The sequence below is a fragment of the Phocoena sinus genome, chromosome 16 (assembly GCF_008692025.1).
Source record: "Phocoena sinus isolate mPhoSin1 chromosome 16, mPhoSin1.pri, whole genome shotgun sequence".
Taxonomy (NCBI): Eukaryota; Metazoa; Chordata; class Mammalia; order Artiodactyla; family Phocoenidae; genus Phocoena; species Phocoena sinus.
The window spans coordinates 77,216,046-77,234,557 of record NC_045778.1 but is presented as its reverse complement, the minus strand read 5'-3'; the positions used below and the strand labels follow the sequence as shown (position 1 = coordinate 77,234,557).

The 18,512-nt window shown below is 46.4% G+C and overlaps 1 protein-coding gene across 8 annotated transcripts in view; it reads left to right on the top strand.

Annotated features, from left to right (window-relative positions):
* The window catches only part of CHST15 (carbohydrate sulfotransferase 15), a 100,635-nt gene that overhangs the window by 21,302 nt on the left and 60,821 nt on the right, over positions 1-18,512 (top strand). Inside the window, exon 1 of one of the 8 annotated variants that reach the window (XM_032609216.1) lies at positions 4,575-5,197. The exons of 6 other annotated variants lie outside the window; for them this stretch is intronic. The gene's annotated coding sequence lies outside the window, so the exon portion shown is untranslated. Of the gene's footprint in view, positions 1-4,574; positions 5,198-5,415; positions 6,535-18,512 lie in introns of those variants that run through there. One more of the 8 variants, XM_032609218.1, reaches the window with a different exon arrangement.

Below are 18,512 nucleotides of genomic sequence, written 5' to 3'. Positions count from 1 at the left end.
CGTTTCACTTGGAGCCAGTCTTTGTGCCTGAACTTGGGAATGGGGATTTGTTGGTGGCTGGGAAGAGCCCAGAATCCAGCATTTAGTCACTGCCCGTCGGGGTGTCGGCTTGTACTGAAGTAGAGCCTCCAGGCTGATCCTTGAGATGAAAGTGGCTGGCCTGGGGTTCCTCCCTCCTGGAGCAGGGGGCGGGGGAAGGGGCTACCACCACGCAGAAAGATTTTATTTGCAAATCAATCCAGTCCCAGAACCAACTGGTTCTGCACACTCCCTCCTTTTGTGTAGCCTGACCGGCCAGATTTTCCCACCCCACGTTCAAGGTGGGGAAAGAGCTTTTCCTTCCCCCAAGGCTGATGTTCAGGCTGACTGGGGCTCCAGAGCAGTGAGAAGAGGCAGCTGACATTTCCTGAGCGTCCCTGTGTGTTGACAAGAGCTATGGGCATAGGCATGTTGGTGTCCCTGATACGCACAGGAAACTCAAGGAGAAAAGACTCTGTCCCTGAGTGCAGGGCCAGCCCTGGCTGAGTTCCAAGGTGTATGGGCTGCCCTGGCTCCATCAGATTCCCGACTCACACAATGGCCGTGGCTGGATAAGGGAGTATTGGAAAGAAGGAAAATCTGTGGCCATTGGCTTGAGGCTTAAAAGTCACCTGGGGTGATTGCCCACCTACCTCCCCCTGCCTGCAGTAGATTCTGAAGATCTGGGGCAGGGGTGGAAGCTGTGTTGTTTTGGGTTTTTTTTTTTAACATCTTTATTGGAGTATAATTGCTTTACAGTGGTGTGTTAGTTTCTGCTTTATAACAAAGTGAACCAGCTGTACATATACATATATCCCCATGTCTCCTCCCTCTTGCAGAAGCTGTGTTTTATCTAGTACCCTAGGAGTCTTACATCAATTTTGGGAAACAGCGATTTCCCAGTGCCTTTTGTTGGGAGGCCAGGTAAGGAGAGGAATGAAGGAAGTAAGAAACAGACCTCACCCTCAAGAAGCTCCCTGTCCTGAGCAGTAGAAATTTCTGGGACAGTGGAGATACTCTGTATCCGTGCTGCCTGGGCTGGTAACATGAGCCACACGTGGCCAGTGGGCACTTGAAATGTGACTAGTTTCGGTTCCACCGAGGAACCGAAATTTTGAATTGCATTTACTTTTAGTTAATTTAAATTTAAAAACATATACGCAGTTCAGTTATTGGAAAACTTTTAAGAATGTTTGGAGCATCTTGGGCATGTACCTCTCCATTTTCAACTGTAAATTTTATAAAATCTGTATACAGATCAAGTACTTCCAATGAAAATTTAGCATCCAAGTTGAGATGTGCTATAAGGAGTACAGGACTTCCCTGGTGGCACAGTGGTTAAGAATCCACCTGCCAATGCAGGGGACACGGGTTCAAGCCCTGGTCCAGGAAGTTCCCACATGCCGCGGAACAACTAAGCCCGTGCGCCACAACTACCGAGCCTGTGCTCTAGAGCCCACAAGCCCCAACTACTGAGCCGGCATGCCACAACTACTGAAGCCACCACAATGAGAAGCCTGCACACCGCGACGAAGGGTAACCCTTGCTCGCGGCAACTAGAGAAAGCCCGTGTGCAGCAACGAAGACCCAACGCAGCCAAAAGTAAATAAATAAATAAACAGATAGATAGATAAATAAAAAAAGAAAGTACACACTGCATTTTGAAGGCTTAGCATGAAAAAAAATAATGTAAGCCGCATAGCACAGGGAGATCAGCTCGGTGCTTTGTGTCCACCTAGAGAGGTGGGATAGGGAGGGTGGGAGGGAGACGCAAGAGGGAGGAGATATGGGGATATAGGTATATGTATAGCTGATTCACTTTGTTACACAGCAGAAACTAACACACCATCGTAAAGCAATTATGCTCCAATAAAGATGTTAAAAAATAATGTAAACTACATCATTAATAACTGTTATACTGTATACACGTTGAAATGATAATATTTTGGATGTATTGGGTTGAATAAAATATATGGAAATGAACTTCATATGGAACCTTTACACTTGGGTGTGAGGCTCATGTTCTCTTTCTTGGGCACCACTGCTCTGGGCATTCTCCCCTTCCCTCCTGGGATTTGAGCCAGAGGGCCAGGGAACAGGAGAAGATGAGCGACGCCCCTCCTGTCCCCCCACTGTTTCGCTCATCTGGGTGTGGGGTTTCGGGTTGATTACACACCTGACCTCAAGGGTGCCTTGTCCAGCAAGAGGGAGAGCTGTCCTGGGGCTCTATCCTTCCTGCCACTTCTCTCTGGTGGTGCCTTTAGAAGTGAGCATCTGCTCGGATGCCCCTGACTAGGAAGAAAGTCTTAGCACATGAATGAGCCCATCTGCAAGGCAGTCACGCATGGATGGGCCATGACCAGCCACCAGCCAAGTTGAGAATTTTGCCTTGACTTTTAAATTAAATTTAACCGAAATCTCTACTCCAACGGGATGGAGAGCCCCTCCAAACTCTAAGCTACAGAAATGTGGTCCAGAAAGTGAATCAGATTTCATTTCTGCCTCCCTCCTCGCCCCACCCCCATTTCTGGGGGACAGTGGGAGTTCCCGGAGGGAGTCCCGTGGAAGTGTGGCGGGTGGTGATGCGGAGATGAGCACATTATTCTGTCAGCAGCCCGTATTCACCCCTGGCACTCAGCCCATCTGATATTTGTCGTCTTCGTGGGATTTCGGATGCTTCTACCACTGGCCTGCAGGCTCCGCTGGGCATGGCCTTGTTCAGTTCACTGCCGAGTCCCTGGCTCTGCACTGGGGCCCAGCACATAGTAGGGGTTGAATGAACTTTGTTGACTGGGTTAACTTGGACCGTACTGTCTTCATCTGAGGGTCAAATATGGTCTTTAGGGGGGGCTTCCCTGGTGGCTCAGTGGTTGAGAGTCCGCCTGCCGGTGCAGGGGACGTGGGTTCGTGCCCCGGTCCGGGAAGATCCCACATGCCGCGGAGCGGCTGGGCCCGTGAGCCACGGCCGCTGGGCCTGCGCGTCCGGAGCCTGTGCTCCGCAACGGGAGAGCCTACAGCAGTGAGAGGCCCGCGTACCGCAAAAAATAAAGAAAAAAAAATACGATCTTTAGGGGTCAGGGGATTGGAGTGTACCTCAGTGGATGGGTGCGGGATGTGGAGGTTGTTAGGAACTTTGGATCTACCTTGTGTTTAGTCTAAAACTCCAAGTGCAGGGTCTTCTTCTCTTTTAAAAACTGTTTATTGGATGACACCATAACTTTTATGCAGAGAAAAGAGAACTCTCCCTGTCTGTACAGACCTCTCCTTTCTACCAAGCCCTCCCTCCACCGTGGTCTGCCATTTGCTCTGACAGCACCCTGGGTGACACCAGTATCTTCATGTGGTCCCCAGAAACAGGTGGGGCCACGTGGCCAGAGTCCAATGGCTGACGGGGGTACAGCCGGAGCTTAGATGCAGGGAACGCCCGTCTTGGGGTGACTTCTTCGTGATTGTTATAGCCCACACTTAATGTGACCTAATGCATAAATCCTGGTTGATCAGACCCTAGGGAAACAGGAAATGTCAAAGTCAAGACCGAGAGAGAGAAATCTGTGCCCCTCAGCGGGGAGGATGGGGTCTGGTTAGGCAGGGATGAGCTGGTGGGCTGGGGAGGGCCTCAGGCTGGCCTCTGTGCTCAGGTGTCCCTTGGTGGGAGCTCGTGCCAGGACGCTGGTCTTGGTGTGTTGGTCCTCTGCTCTGCCTCACGTGTTCAAAGTCAGTGACTCAAATTTCTACAACCTGAAGCCGTAAACTCATGAGTGGTGCGGTCCTGTTGGTCTCTGGGGGAATACCCGGCTCCCCCGCCCTCTCAGCCTCCCCCCTCCCCCCGGCCGCAGGTCCTGCACCCTGCTTGTTTGGGTCTCTCCTTCCATCACAGTGTGAGGTGGGGCACCCTTCAGCTTGCCAGAGACTCCCGAGGACCAGCCCTCGTGACTCCTGCAAGGTCACACCCTCTGCACCACAGATGGTGTCTGAAGACTGCAGGGATGAACTTGAACTTCACAAGACTGTTGCATTTCTTGGCTGTATTTATGGTTTGTGTGGCCTTGACTTGTGCTAGAGCTAAACTTGCAGGATTCGGTTGAACCCGGTTCTCCATGTACGTAGGAGTATACTATGGGATGTGGGGAAGCAAGTGAGGTGTTGGTTTGGGGAGTTTGCACCTTCGCCCCGGGAAGCCCGAATTTCAAACTCACTGCCTCCATGGGAGGGGCCTGTGGGGCATGATTATGAACTGGATGCAGGGACAAGGGACATCTTCTCACCACTGAGAGGCAGAGTCCCCACCCTGACTGGTCGTGTCTACTCACATCTGCCCGCGGCTTAGCCCAGAGAGGGACGTGTTCAGACCTGTTCAGACACTTTCTTCCTAGCTTGCATTATCTCCTTGCTCTGCCATCGTTGTGGGCTTGGGGCCCCAAATACCATCAGACCTAATATTTAAAATAAAAACGACCCTGTTTTTATTGTTTGAATTTATGTTTCTTATTAGAATGGAATTGAATTTATATTTCTTATTAAATGGAATTTATGTTTCTTGCGAATGCTTTGCAGTTATTCACAAGATAAGGTCTTTTTAAAAGAATAACTGTTTTCTCTTTCTGATTTTTTTTTTTTTTTGTATTTAAGAGTAAGGCTATCAAGGCAGGTGATATGAAAGCAGAAGTTTTAGTAAAAGCGAAGCAATTCTTTTTCAGCAGGCTTAGCAGACATTAAAATTTATGTGCTTTGATCTTCTTTTTCTAGATTAGAATATGAAGGATCAGTTGTTTTCAGCAAGCTGGCATTCTAGAAGAGGCCAACATGAAACATGCAACTGCGTGACACAGACCAGACCAAAGACATACCGACATGTTCACTAAACACAAACCCTCAAAGCAGGTGGTAATAGGACTAATAGTGAGCACCTACGGGGTACGAGGCTTCCTGCTCAGCGCTTTCCATGGATCGTCGCAGCCCTTCCCACAATTCTGTTAGACTAGACATTATCATCATCATCTTGTTTTATCAGATGGGGAACTGGAGTGCGCTTGGGGTCAGGCCGTGGAGCCAGGATGAGGACCCTAGCCACCTGGATGCCCCCCGTGCTCGAAGCCACCAGCCTGCTCCCCAGGAACTGCTCACGAGTGGCGAGTAGTCTCCACCACCCCCTTGGCTCTGCCTCTGACCCCCAGAGAAGGTGAGGTCTGGAGGCAGCTCTTCCTGGAATTAACCATATGCTCATTTTTTTGCCTCAGTTATTTCACTAATTGAGGCAAAGGTTCTGGGAGTTTTGACGTTAAGTAGCTGGATAATTGCTTCAATACGTCATTTTCATTTTACATGTTTGGACACAACCTTTTATGAAATTTGAAAACCCAGCTCTACTTGGGGAAACGATATTACCTTATATTTCTAACTTTGTTTGCCCAAAGTAGTTGATGGATTAGGCTTCCAGTTATAAGTTTAATTGCCCAACACATAACCTCCTCCAAATGCCCTGTTTGTTAAAAGTCAGCTTGATTTGGGGCAGGTTCACTGACCTTTCCTTACCTGGGAAATGAAGACTTTTAAAAAGATGATCTCTCAGGTGCCTGGCTTTGGTTCTGAGGTTCTGTTCTGGTGACTTCTATGCCTAACTGGATTGCAGGTCTTAAGAGGGCAGGAGGGAAGTCTGCCCTTTCTTTCGTCCCTCCTCAAGGCCCAGCACTGATGACTGAACAGATGGGTCAGGACAAGTGTGAAGATGCCAGTGGTTTCACTGAATGATGTGAATGTGAATTACCGGCCAGAAATATCCAAAGAAGATAAATATCTAAGAGCTTCATGCTACCTTTGACATTTTCCCCCTAATTTCTTCTTTGAGATCCCCAAAGAGAATTTTAAAGAGACTTCAAGAATGCTGCTTGCAAGAGTCCTGACACATGATGGTATCCCCGGAATAAGTGCAGAATGTGACGTGTGGGGTGCTGTTGTCACATCACTAGGGAGTGGGGTCTGCATACCCACTGATGCTTTGAGAAGCCCAGCCAGTTACTCTGGGATGTGCAGACAGCTCCTCTGCTCTGGCTACAAGCCACCTTTTGGTTCAGATCTGAGTGAGAGTGGGGATGAATGGGGCAAGAGGAGGTCGAACCCCTGGTACGTGCTCACACAATCCTGCTGTCACCAAAAGGCCCTGCCTGGTCCCAGAAAGCTGTGAGGGGACCAGAAGGGGACCCGGGAGAGGCAGCCCTGAGAAGGAGCTGCCACTGTGTCGACCCACCTCTCTGGGAGGGAGGTGATTGGCAGTCCAGGTAGGGCTGCCCCCTCCTCCCCAAACTGAAATGCCTCCATCTCCTTTCCATTGTAAAGTGAATGCTACTGGCCATTCATAGGGAAATGCATCTTTGGAGTCTGTTCATAATCATTCATTTCTGCTCAAGGTTTTGCAACTGCAAAAAACGGTGTGAAAACCTCAGAAGAACTGAGTTAACCAAAGACGGTCCAGCAATGTTATAAACTGTTTTGTCATCAGAAAGTGAAAATAATCCCAGGGTAAGAACATTCAGGAAAAAAAAGCCCAAATTGCTTTGTGAGAACGTAAACTTGTTTCTTGCAGCCAATTTCATAGGAGGAGGAGTGGGTGAGGGCTGGAAAAAGAGGCAGAAGCAGTGACAGACCTATTGAGGGTTCACTACAGAGGCTCCAGAAGCATCAGTTTCCCCCTGCCCATCCTAACCTGCTGGAACAGAACTGGTTGACACTTAAACTTTTCCAGCCCTGGAACTCTGTAATGCCATGAATAATTATTTTAACCTAAAAATCTGGTTTCTCCCACCCATAAAAACCAGTAAATCCTTCAAGTTAATGAAGAACTCATTTAATTACATAGTAATTGGTATTTTTACCTCTTTTAAATATAGATGGGGCGAAGTACCTGAGGAGACCAAAAAAAAAGAAAGAAAAAGAGAAGGAAAAAAGAAGGGAGAAGGGTAATTTGGAGTTTTAGTCGATTCTGAATACTTGATGTTTTTGAAACATTTCCAGATTTCCTTTACAGGAAAGGAATGAAAATGATCCAAAAGGAGGAGGGAATTTTTTTTTTTTTTCTTTTGTTCTGAGCTCAGTCCTGGGGTTTTGTGGCATGTGCTGAGAAGCTGGGTAGACTGAGCGCGTTCAGAAATTTGCCCAAAGGGGTTGTAAGAACTGAAAATGAGTAAAAACAAAACAAAATGGGAAAAAAAAACCGGAAAAAACACAAAACATCCTGCCACAGATAAGAATCATGTAATTTGCTAAGACATATCATTTTGATGTTTTCTTGTGAATGAAAGCTAATTTAGAAAGGCAGGGAGGTACACTTGTGGTTTGGGGGAGTGAGATCCAGTCCCGGGCCCTTGGAGGCCCTTGCTTCTGCTCTAGCAGAACCAGGGGCGGGTGGAGGCAGCTCTGTGGATGTCAGAGCCCGGGGCCAGCCCACCAAACAGTCCCACCATGGAAACTAGTGCCAACTGCAGGCCCGAGAGATACCAGGAAATGGGTTTTCAGTGCCATAGGGACTAATTCTAGAGAGGCAGACTTCAAAAACCTACAGAATTTAAAGTCCTATTTTAAACATGACCCCCCCCTTCCCATCATTGGGAATTCTCTGTTTATGACTGTGCTATATTTGTGTAAGTGTTACCTGCTTCCTGCCTGCCTTTCTAATTTCCTTTTTTAGGAAATATTTATTAAAGTCAACAGAAGAGACACTCTTGCCTTCATGGAGCTTATAGCCCAGTGGTCAAGGCAGATATCAGCCCAGTAAGCACACATGAAGATGAGAAGTAGAAGGGGTTTGGCAGTTGAGGGCAGGGGCTGACTTGGTCTGGGGGCTGGGGAGGGGGGGAGCTTGACTGACATCGGAACGGGGAGCGGGAGTTCATAGGTCAAGCAGACCAGTGTTGGTGGTGATGGTGGCTATCCAGGGAGGCTGGGGGATGCAGATGGAGACAGACAGAAACAGAGGCAGTGGGATAACAAAACCAGAGGAGCAGAGGGAGCACCCGTGCGGGGCCCAGTCCCACTTCTTTCCCCAGGTGGTGAATGTCCCCATTCACAGCGAGGCAGCTGACTGGGGCTCGGAGTTTAGGTGGCCTGCAGGTGAGGCGGCCGGCCCAAGGTCACCTAGTCGGGCACCTAGTTTCAGGACCTTGCGGTGTAAGAGCCATCGAGTCAGGCGTGTTTCTGCTCTGCTCGCCATGTGTCCCCGTGGACACCACGTCCAGTGCTCGTTTGGCGGCTCCATGGCCTCTGCTGGGCCTGGGAAGGATGGGCATGTCGTCACGTGGGCACTCGGATTGTGTCGGGAGAAGTTCTTATCGACTCTGAGCTGACTCTAGGTCTGAACATCTATGTGCTTTGGCCAAATATTTATCTGAACCAACCAGAGCAGTTCTTGACAGAAAGTCAGCTACGGGGATTTTTTTTTGGCCGTTTTTAAAAATTTGAGACTTTTTTAGCCCAGGAAGAAGTCTGCTCTCTGCAAACAAGTTCCAACCTTTGGAATGAGGCCTGAACGCTTTCCAGATCTTTATGGAAAAGATTCCACTCTTCCGGGGTTAATTCCAAGAGGTTACTTGTTTACGTAGCACTGAGTTCGCAGGGCAGCTCGTGCAGCCCAGCTGTCTGCTTTCATACCGAGTATTGCTTGCTCTCCTGTCCCCACTCTGCTTTACCTCGTTGCAGAAGGAGAGGCTAGTCCTCTCCATCAGCAGGGCAGCTGTGGAGGGCTCTGTTGAAGCAACATCTTAGCGGACTCCAGGGAAACATGGTTCTTCTTGGAGAGCATGCCTTTGTTATAATGTTTATTGAATGTCCACCTCTCCAGCTTCAAGTATCAGAACTTGGAGAGATGTTTTTTGAAAGAAATCACACCCCACCAAACACTTTGAGCGCCTCTACTTAATGGAGAAGAGAAAAGAACTCCTTTTCGACAGACTGATCTGTGTTTAGCGTCTTGGGTGATATGTCTGTAAATAAATACTTACTTGATCTATTTATTTTACAGAGGTTGGGAATCTGGATTTCAGATTTGAGTGGGGTTATCAGAAACTGGGTCTCTTTTCTAAAAGTGTCAAGGAAGTTATTAGAAGGAGAGTTTGAAACTACCATTTTAAATGATTTATTTATTGAATACTAAGGAGTTTTATTTTGCAATTATTTTAACTGGTACGACTGCATATATTTTGGTTGCCATTTACTTTTTTTAAAAGGTTATGTTCCATTTACAGTTATAAAATATTGGCTAAGACAACCATTTTTTAAATTTTTTTTTTCTCTGGGTCTTTCCTTGCATCCAAAATCTAGTCCTTGGCTCCCGGTGTCCTGGTGGGACCAGCGTGTTTGTCGCCGTGTCACTGCAGGACAGGGCCTATTTCAGTCAGTCTCGATCAGACGTTGCTGACACACAGCCTTTGCAACTTTCCTTCTTCCTATTTTGCATCCAGGCTTGGCTGGGTCTTTGTACCCCGGGTGAGAGTCCGTACTGCGGGGCTGAGATCCTGTCTGCAGAGATTGGAGGGACAGAAGGAAGAGAAATGGGGGAGGTGGTGGCGGTTGGTTGCTGTTTATGGAGTTTAGGGTTGGGGGTTGGTGTTGGCAGCACTGTAGAGGCATTTTGCACGGGCCATCCCGTTTGATCCGCACAGCTCCCTGGTGGTAGGTAGCACCACATTGTCTCCATTTGACAGATGAGCAAACGGAGGCACAGAAGTGTAACGTGGTCTGCACAAGGGCACACAGCAACCAGATGGGCAGGGGTGTGCGTGTGTGTGCGTGTTCACGTACTTCTGGGGTATGGACTTTCATCTTTGGTCCCCACCACCACGCTTCTCTTTCCATGGTGGCAACGTGCCCATTCCCACCCTGTGTAGCCGTGTGAAGCAGGATCCTGCGTCAAAAGATTTAGAGGCTCATTTGGCCTCAACAAACAGTCATGAGAAATTGTCATCTAGGGTCCTTTTTGCGTGTTGTCCCTTGGTACTCTTTTGGAATGTGCATGTTTATAAACATGGATGCCCACTCTGGGGAATTCTGTGGTCGGCTCCAGGATTTCCATGGCTGTGTCAGAGAGGGCAAGGGAGACGTCCCTCCTGGACTCACTCCCAGACATGTCATTCTTAGTTCAATGGGAACTGGAGTTTTTTTTACAACAGTCAAGCATTATAGTATATCCGGTGGGGGGGGGGGATATTAATGCAGAGATAACTTGAGAAGTGAGGAGATAAAGTGGGGCTTGGATGTAACTTCCCATTTGGCAGTTTGCATAGACCCCTTCTGTGCCATGACACCTTGCCTCGTATAGCCCTGCAGCCTCATTGCCATCCCTTGTGCCACCTGATCTGCAGAGAGAGGCAAGAGTGCGCCCATTTCAACAGACGAGGAAACTGAGGTTCAGAGATGGGAACTCGTGTCCTGGGGAGCTTGGCCCAGCCCATTTTCTTTTCTTTAGCTTTCTTTTTTTTTTTTTTTAACATCTTTATTGGACTATAATTGCTTTACATTGTTGTGTTCATTTCTGCTGTATAACAAACTGAATCAGCTATACATATACATATATCCCCATATCCCCTTCCTCTTGCGTCTCCCTCCCACCGTCCCTATCCCACCCCTCTAGGTGGTCACAAAGCACCGACCAGCCCATTTTCTATTTGCCATTCCTGTTTGTCAGTATTTATTATCATTGTTTCATCTTTCTCATCTTCGTGGTTATAAAAGTAATACACTATGTAAGTAAAGTTGGAAGCAAGGTGATTGGAAACTGTAACGTGCATGTGGGTCCCACCCTCCCTGCGGGGAGGGGCAGTTTGGGCTTCAGCTTGTGTTTTTTTTCTAAATTTATTTTTGGCTGTGTTGGGTCTTTGTTGCTGCGTGTGGGCTTTCTCTAGTTGCGGCAAGGCGGGCTACTCTTCCTTGCAGTGCGCGGGCTTCTCATTGTGGTAGCTTCTCTTGTTGCAGAGCACGGGCTCTAGGCGCGCAGGCTCAGTAGTTGTGGCGCACAGGCTTAGTTGCTCCGCGGCATGTGGGATCTTCCCGGACCAGGGCTCGAACCCGTGTCCCCTGCACTGGCTGGCAGATTCTTAACCACTGTGCCACCAGGGAAGTCCCTCAGCTTGTGTTTAAATCCAGATCTGCCACTTACTTGCTGTGTGATTTAGGACAAGCCACTTTGCTGCCCAGAGCCTCAGTTTTCTCACCTGCAAAATGGAGCAATTGCATCTACTTTTAGCATCGCCTCAAAGTCGGGGTAGATGAGAGGCAGCATAGTGCCTGCCGTGGAACAAGTGTTCAGTTCTTGTTAGTTCTCCCCCACCCCCACCCCCGCCCCGGCCCTATATCAGTGCTTCTCAAACTCACCTCCAGGAGACCCTGCAGGCAGAAGATAATAAATTCTCCCTGGAGTGCCCTAGGCTGCCGGCAAGCAGCTTGCATACACCTAAGCAAGCTGCAACATTGTACAGATTTTGTATCACTTAGTTCTGTATCTGAGCATAACGATTTAAAAACAATGTTTCAAATGCTTAAATATTTTAAAGGTGGAAGCTTCAGACTGTCTCGTAGCTTCCTGGAGTACCTCTGCACAGCCCTGGGGGGCTGGCACACACCTCCCCACAACCCTGGGGTCTACACACCCAAGCTGGTGTCGGTGCTGGAGTTGCTGTCCTTGCCTCTTGCCACACCTCGTAAGAGCTAGACCTGTCTGTGGGTAGACAGTGGATGTTATGGAGAAATCCCATTTTACCCTCACCTTGTTCTAAAACCCTCCAGGGGACACTGCAGTTCAGTCAGATGGCTCACTTTTTCCATCCAAAAGACATAGATTCTAAAGAAGTGTTTTCAGGCGGCTCTTCTTGTTCAAGGGTTAACCAGATTCTTATTTTGCTTATCTTTGGAAATAAAACAATGTTTAAAACTATTCAGATCAGCAAGGCCATCTGGCGGGGAGTGTGTAGCTGCTCCCCATTCAATTGTGCCGCCTCTAATGTATTCATTGTAGGTCCCTTGTACAGCTGCGAAATCATTATTCGCAGTTGGTTGTGAACAGTGAGCTCCGTGTCTGGGCAAGACCTGTCTCCTCCGCCCGTCCTGAAGGACATTTGGATTGGTCATCTTCTGATGTTTGGCGGCCTTTTCACTCTTCCTGACGTCACATCAAAGCAGGTGAGAGGGTTCTGGGCACCCAAGTTGCGGGGGGGGCAGAGCCCCTTGGTCCTTTTGGCCCTGATACTTAGTCTCTGCATTATACTTGGAGCCACTTCTCCTTTTCATTCATTTTCCCATTTGTTAAGGAAGAATTGTTGGAAGGCAGCTAGAATCTACCTCTCATCTTTGTGGTCTAGTTACACAAGAGCCAAAAGGACATACTAGTCTGAAAATGTGTGACTTTCCCCCCCCAGTAGTTAAGGTTTTTTGTTGCAGATGTTTGAATCCTTGAAAGTGTGCAAAAAGAATAATAAGAGAATTTATCAGATACCTGTGTTCCTGAGATCACTGGACTCTGTGATGATGTGTCGTACTTTGAGAAAAAGAGGATGAGGGTCTAAGTGGTGCAGGGGTTTGCGTATGGTCACGTGGCTGGTTAGTAGGTGTGGCAGGTGGTCCACCCAGGCCTTTTGATCCCCAGGCCTGCTCTCTGTCCTATACTGAGTCATGGGGGCGGGGGGGAGGTGGTATATGGCATTAAATTCGTCTGTAAGATGGGAGTACTAGTTGGGCTTTCCTTTAGATTATTATGAAGTATAGACAGGATTATGCATATAAATCCCAGCCTGGTGTCTGGACACCAGAAGGCCTTCAATAAATGTAGCTCATGTCACTTTTATTGTTGTCACTAAGTGGCAAGAGCCCTGTCCTGGATTTCTGCCAAGAGTTTGCTCCTTCGCTCATTAATTTAAGAGCTATTCAGGGAGCATCCGCCCCCATGCCAGTCATGGTTGATGTACAAGGAAATGTAGTACCTACACTGATTTGATTTCAGGCTGAGCATCACTGACCCTGTCCTTGTAGAGCTGACAGTCCAATCGGACAGTCCCCAGCTCCAGCCACACCTCCTTGCCTGGGAGACAGGGTGGCCGGTGGGCTGGGTGAAAGCTGACCTTGCTGCACTTTGAGCCTCGAGTTCTGAGCAGGTTTCTCCCGGAGCTGCCGTCTTACATAATGGTGTGGTATGGGGAAGGATCATAGGCTTTGCAGCCAAACAGACCTGTGGTTGGAGTTTGGTTCTGCCACTGGCTGGCCATGGGGTTCCGGGGACGTTTTTAACCCTGTGGTGCCTCAGTTTCCTGCATTTAACTTGGGGGTCGCAGTGCTGACCTCAGAGGGCTGCCATCAAGAAAGGACCTTGCGTGGTGCTTCTGTGCGTGGCAGGGGCTGGATCAACATTTGTCACCTTCTCTTTTCACCGTCCCTGGAGTCACTTAAAACCCTAAACTGGGCCCATGTTTAGAAGTATACATCCTCGTCTGCACAGAGAGTGGTATTTCATTTCTAATTTCAAATGTCTTCAAACAGACCGCACATTGCTTCCTTGACATGCTCTATGTTATAGGACTGTCCTTGCTTTCTTGCCGAGAGCCGTGTAGGTGGGCGGGTTTCACAGCAACCTGGTAAGCTTGTCTCAAGTAGGTTCTACTCTAATGGAAAACCACTGCCATAGGTGTACAGGCTTGAGTGGAAAATCAAGTACCTAAATCCAGCACCAATTTACATTACAGTTACTACTGGAAATAATAAAATGAGTGGTTAGAAATAGTTTCTCCTCCCATTTGCTTTCAGAAAAAGAAAGTTGTCGGTTGTGTCACAAAGACCTTTAGAATCTCGTGCCCATTGAGATTGCTGGGTGACCGTGCAAACAGCCCCTTGTTCACCCTGTCGCTGGTCGTTCTGTGTATTTTAGAGAGACTGGGGCACTGGCTGGGTGTCATCCATACATCTGGTGGTTGCACGAGGGTGCTGGAGCAGGTTACCCTATGGGAGAGTGAGCCGTCCCAGAGGATATTAAAAGGATCCCATTTGCCCTCCTGCCTTCAGCTGTCGGATATCCCGTGGGTCAATGAGGCAGCTCCATTGTTAGGGTACATTTTGAACCAGCGCTGGTTTCCCAGCTCTGTAGATGCTCAGGGGCTGGTGGGCTTTGGGGCTGCCCTTGAAAGGGATCTATGATTCTGAGTGTGGGTTTTTTTCTGGAGCCTTTGTTCTGGAGTTAGATGGGATGTTAACAGAGGACCTGGGTTGTGCATTTTTCATATTTGTAGCTTCAACAAACACAGTGCCCTGCACACCGTGGGTGCTTGATAAACGTGTGCTCGCCGGTGTGGGCTACTAATAAGGAGAGTGCACTGTGTGTTTGGGGGTTAATTGTCCAGCTTTTCTGCCTAGCATAAGGCAAGTACTGCACCAGCTTTTCAGTGCTTGCTGCAAAACTGTTGGCTTCTTAGCAGCCCGAAGACATAGTAGGTGATGATACTGGGTTTTTATTAGGGAGGAGTTAATTGCAAATCATCCACTCAGGAGTGTTAGGGCTGAAAGAGGTAGTCCCGACTCCATATTTTACATACAAGGTACAGGTTCAGAGATGCAGTGACTTGTCCAGGGTTACCAGCCAGGTGAATGTCAGGTCTGGATGGGGACCATGCTTGGGAATCTCAGTTCAGGGGCCACACCCCGTGGCGCGCTGCCTTGTTGGAGACAGATGATCACTGTGAGGGGGGTAAGCTTTTCCCAGGGTACACCCACAGCTGTCCCAGGCTCTCCAGGGCTCCCCACCCTGGTTATTGAGGCACCTGAATGATCCCAGTCAGCTCTGCTTTTTAACATCTTGTTTCTACTATTAAAACTTCGCTGTTTTTCCTGCATCTGTGTGCCTGCCTGTAGCTGCCACCTGCCTCTTCTCCCTCATTACTTCAGATTAGTTGCAGACAGGAAAATGAGACATCTATGCTAGAACTATATATACACTGAAAGCAGGTAGCCTGGAATGAAGGTCTGAGGGCCTCTCCTATAATAATACAAAGAATGCATATCATTTATTGTGGCTTGGTGTGTGCTAGATGCCGGGTTAAGCATTTTTCTGAACATTATTTCCTCTTCACATCCATGCTGGGAGGAGATAGTTTTATTCCCATTTTACAGATGAGGAAGTAAAGTCACGGAATGGTGAAGTTAGTTGCCTGAGATCATAAAGCTGGCACAGACTTTAGTTGGATTGAAATGCAAGTCTGCCTGAGACCTTTGGCAGTCTGACTCCTGTAAGGCTTTGTTAGGACTGCCCAGAGAACGTTTTTGCTACATCCCAACTGTCTACCAAGTTGCAAATCATTTGGTTCCCTAGGCCAGATGCAGAGGAGGAGCTGGCTGCAGATTTGTGGAGATTTGGTCTCAGAGAAAATGCCTGTTTCTTAAAGATATATTCTATGTAATGAAATAATAGTTTAGAATGTGTCTTCTAGACTGTAAAGCACGTGAAGTGGTCATTACTCACAAATAAAATGTTGATGATGAACTTAATGTCAAGTATGTTTTAAAAATAACTTTAAAAAACTGCCTGTGTTTTGTATGGCACACACTTTGAGTGAGCCAGGAAGATCCTGCAGGTCACAGTTTGAGAATCCCTGTTTTAGACAAAGCATGCAGAAGGTGTCTTAGTCATCAGGAAAGACGAAATCTGGCAAGGAAACCATGAGTACAGGATGCAGGAAGGGCTTGCTCAAGGAGAGGAGCAAGGAGGAAATTATAGTGACTCTAAAAATAGGCAGGGAGGAAGGTTCTTCATCAGGGACTGGGGAAAATGTGGTCAGTCATCTGATAACTAAAACATAACAGCTGTGGTTCTTGTAAATACGCATTTTGCCAGAAAATAACCTGATGTGTGACATTTGGGTAGTTTTGTCTTGATTTGGGAACAGCTGCCATCTGGGTTTCCAGCATTATTTTGGCATATCTGCTTCTGGTGTTAGCCAAAGCATTCTTCAAGGCCACAGCATTGGTTCAGTTGATTCACTGGGTCTTTGGATGAATTGCTTTGACCTGAATTGCTCACTTTACTCAGATAAAGACACTTTTTGGAACTCTTAAATGTATAATTATAGCAGCTTAATTTAGTAACATCTATTGTTTGTAACCTGTAGAAGAGTGTATCAGTTAACTTTTTTTTTTTTTGAGTTAAGAGATTCTTTTAAATTTAATCATTTTGGTTGATAATAAAGCTTATTTACACTTGTTCTCCCCTTAATAGGAACAGAAAATAACCACCCACTATCAGTCCTACATTATCCAGTAACATCTTAAAGAGTAACTAAATCTCCCTACATTTTTCTCTTTTCTTTTTTTTAATAAGATTTTTTTAACATCTTAATTAGAGTATAATTGCTTTACAATGGTGTGTTAGTTTCTGCTGTATAACAAAGTGAATCAGCTATACATATGCATATATCCCTGTAGCCCCTCCCTCTTGTGTCTCCCTCCCTCCCCTCTAGGTGGTCACAAAGCACAGAGCTGATCTCCCTGTGCTATGTGGCTGCTTCCTACTAGCTATCTATTTTACATTTGGTAGTGTATATATGTCCATGCCACTCTCTCACTTTGTCTCCCAGCTTACCCTCCCCCTCCCCATGTCCTCAAGTCCATTCTCTACGTCTGTGTCTTTATTCCTGTCCTGCCCCTAGGTTCATCAGAACCTTTTTTTTTTAGAGTCCATATATATGTGTTAGCACATAGTATTTGTTTTTCTCTTTCTGACTTAACTTCACTCTGTATGACAGACTCTAGGTCCATCCACCTCACCACAAATAACTCAATTTCATTTCTTTTTATGGCTGAGTAATATTCCATTGTATATACGTGCCACATCTTCTTTACCCATTCATCTGTCGATGGACACTTAGGTTGCTTCCATGTCCTGGCTATTGTAAATAGAGCTGCAATGAACGTTGTGGTACATGACTCTTTTTGAATTATGGTTTTCTCAGGGTATATACCCAGTAGTGGGATTGCTGGGTCGTATGGTAGTTCAGTTCTATTTTTAGTTTTTTAAGGAACCTCCATACTGTTCTCCATAGTGGCTGTATCAATTTACATTCCCACCAACAGTGCAAGAGGGTTCCCTTTTCTCCACACCCTCTCCAGCATTTGTTGTTTGTAGATTTTTTGATGACGGCCATTCTGACTGGTGTGAGGTGATACCTCTTTGTAGTTTTGACTTGCATTTCTCTAATGATTAGTGATGCTGAGCATCCTTTCATGTGTTTGTTGGCAACCTGTATATCTTCTTTGGAGAAATGTCTATTTAGGGCTTCTGCCCCTTTTTGGATTGGGTTGTTTGTTTTTTTGATATTGAGCTGCATGAGCTGCTTATATATTTTAGAGATTAATCCTTTGTCAGTTGCTTCATTTGCAAATATTTTCTCCGATTCTGAGGGTTGTCTTTTTGTCTTCTTTATGTTTTCCTTTGCTTTGCAAAATCTTTTAAGTTTCATTAGGTCCCATTTGTTTATTTTCATTTTTATTTCCATTTCTCTAGGAGGTGGGTCAAAAAGGATCTTGCTGAGATTTATGTCATAGAGTGCTGTGCCTATGTTTTCCTCTAAGAGTTTTATAGTGTCTGGCCTTACATTTAGGTCTTTAATCCAGTTTGAGTTTATTTTTGTGTATCGTGTTAGGGAGTGTTCTAATTTCATTCTTTTACATGTAACTGTCTGGTTTTCCCAGCACAACTTATTGAAGAGGTTGTCTTTTCTCCATTGTATATTCTAGCCTCCTTTATCAAAGATGAGGTGACCATACGTGCGTGGGCTTATCTCTGGGCTTTCTATCCTGTTCCATTGATCTATATTTCTGTTTTTGTCCCAGTACCATACTGTCTTGATTACTGTAGCTTTGTAGTATAGTCTGAAGTCAGGGAGCCTGATTCCTCCAGCTCCGTTTTTCTTTCTCAAGATTGCTTTGGCTATTCGAGGTCTTTTGTGTTTCCATACAAACTGTGAAATTTTTTGTTCTAGTTCTGCGAAAAATGCCATTGGTAGTTCGATAGGGATTGTACTGCATCTGTAGATTGCTTTGGGTAGTATAGTCATTTTCACAATATTGATTCTTCAAATCCAGGAACATGGTATATTTCTCCATCTATTTGTATCAACTTTAATTTCTTTCATCAGTGTCTTATAGTTTTCTGCATATAGGTCTTTTGTCTCCTTAGGTAGGTTTATTCCTAGGTATTTCATTCTTTTTGTTGCAGTGGTAAATGAGAGTGTTTCCTTAATTTCTCTTTCAGATTTTTTGTTGTTGTGTATAGGAATGCAAGAGATTTCTGTGCGTTAATTTTGTATCCTGCTACTTTACCAAATTCATTGATTAGCTCTAGTAGTTTTCTGGTAGCATCTTTAGGATTCTCTATGTATGGTATCATGTCATCTGCAAACAGTGACAGCTTTACTTCTTCTTTTCCAATTTGGATTCCTTTTATTTCTTTTTCTTCTCTGATTTCTGTGCCTAAAACT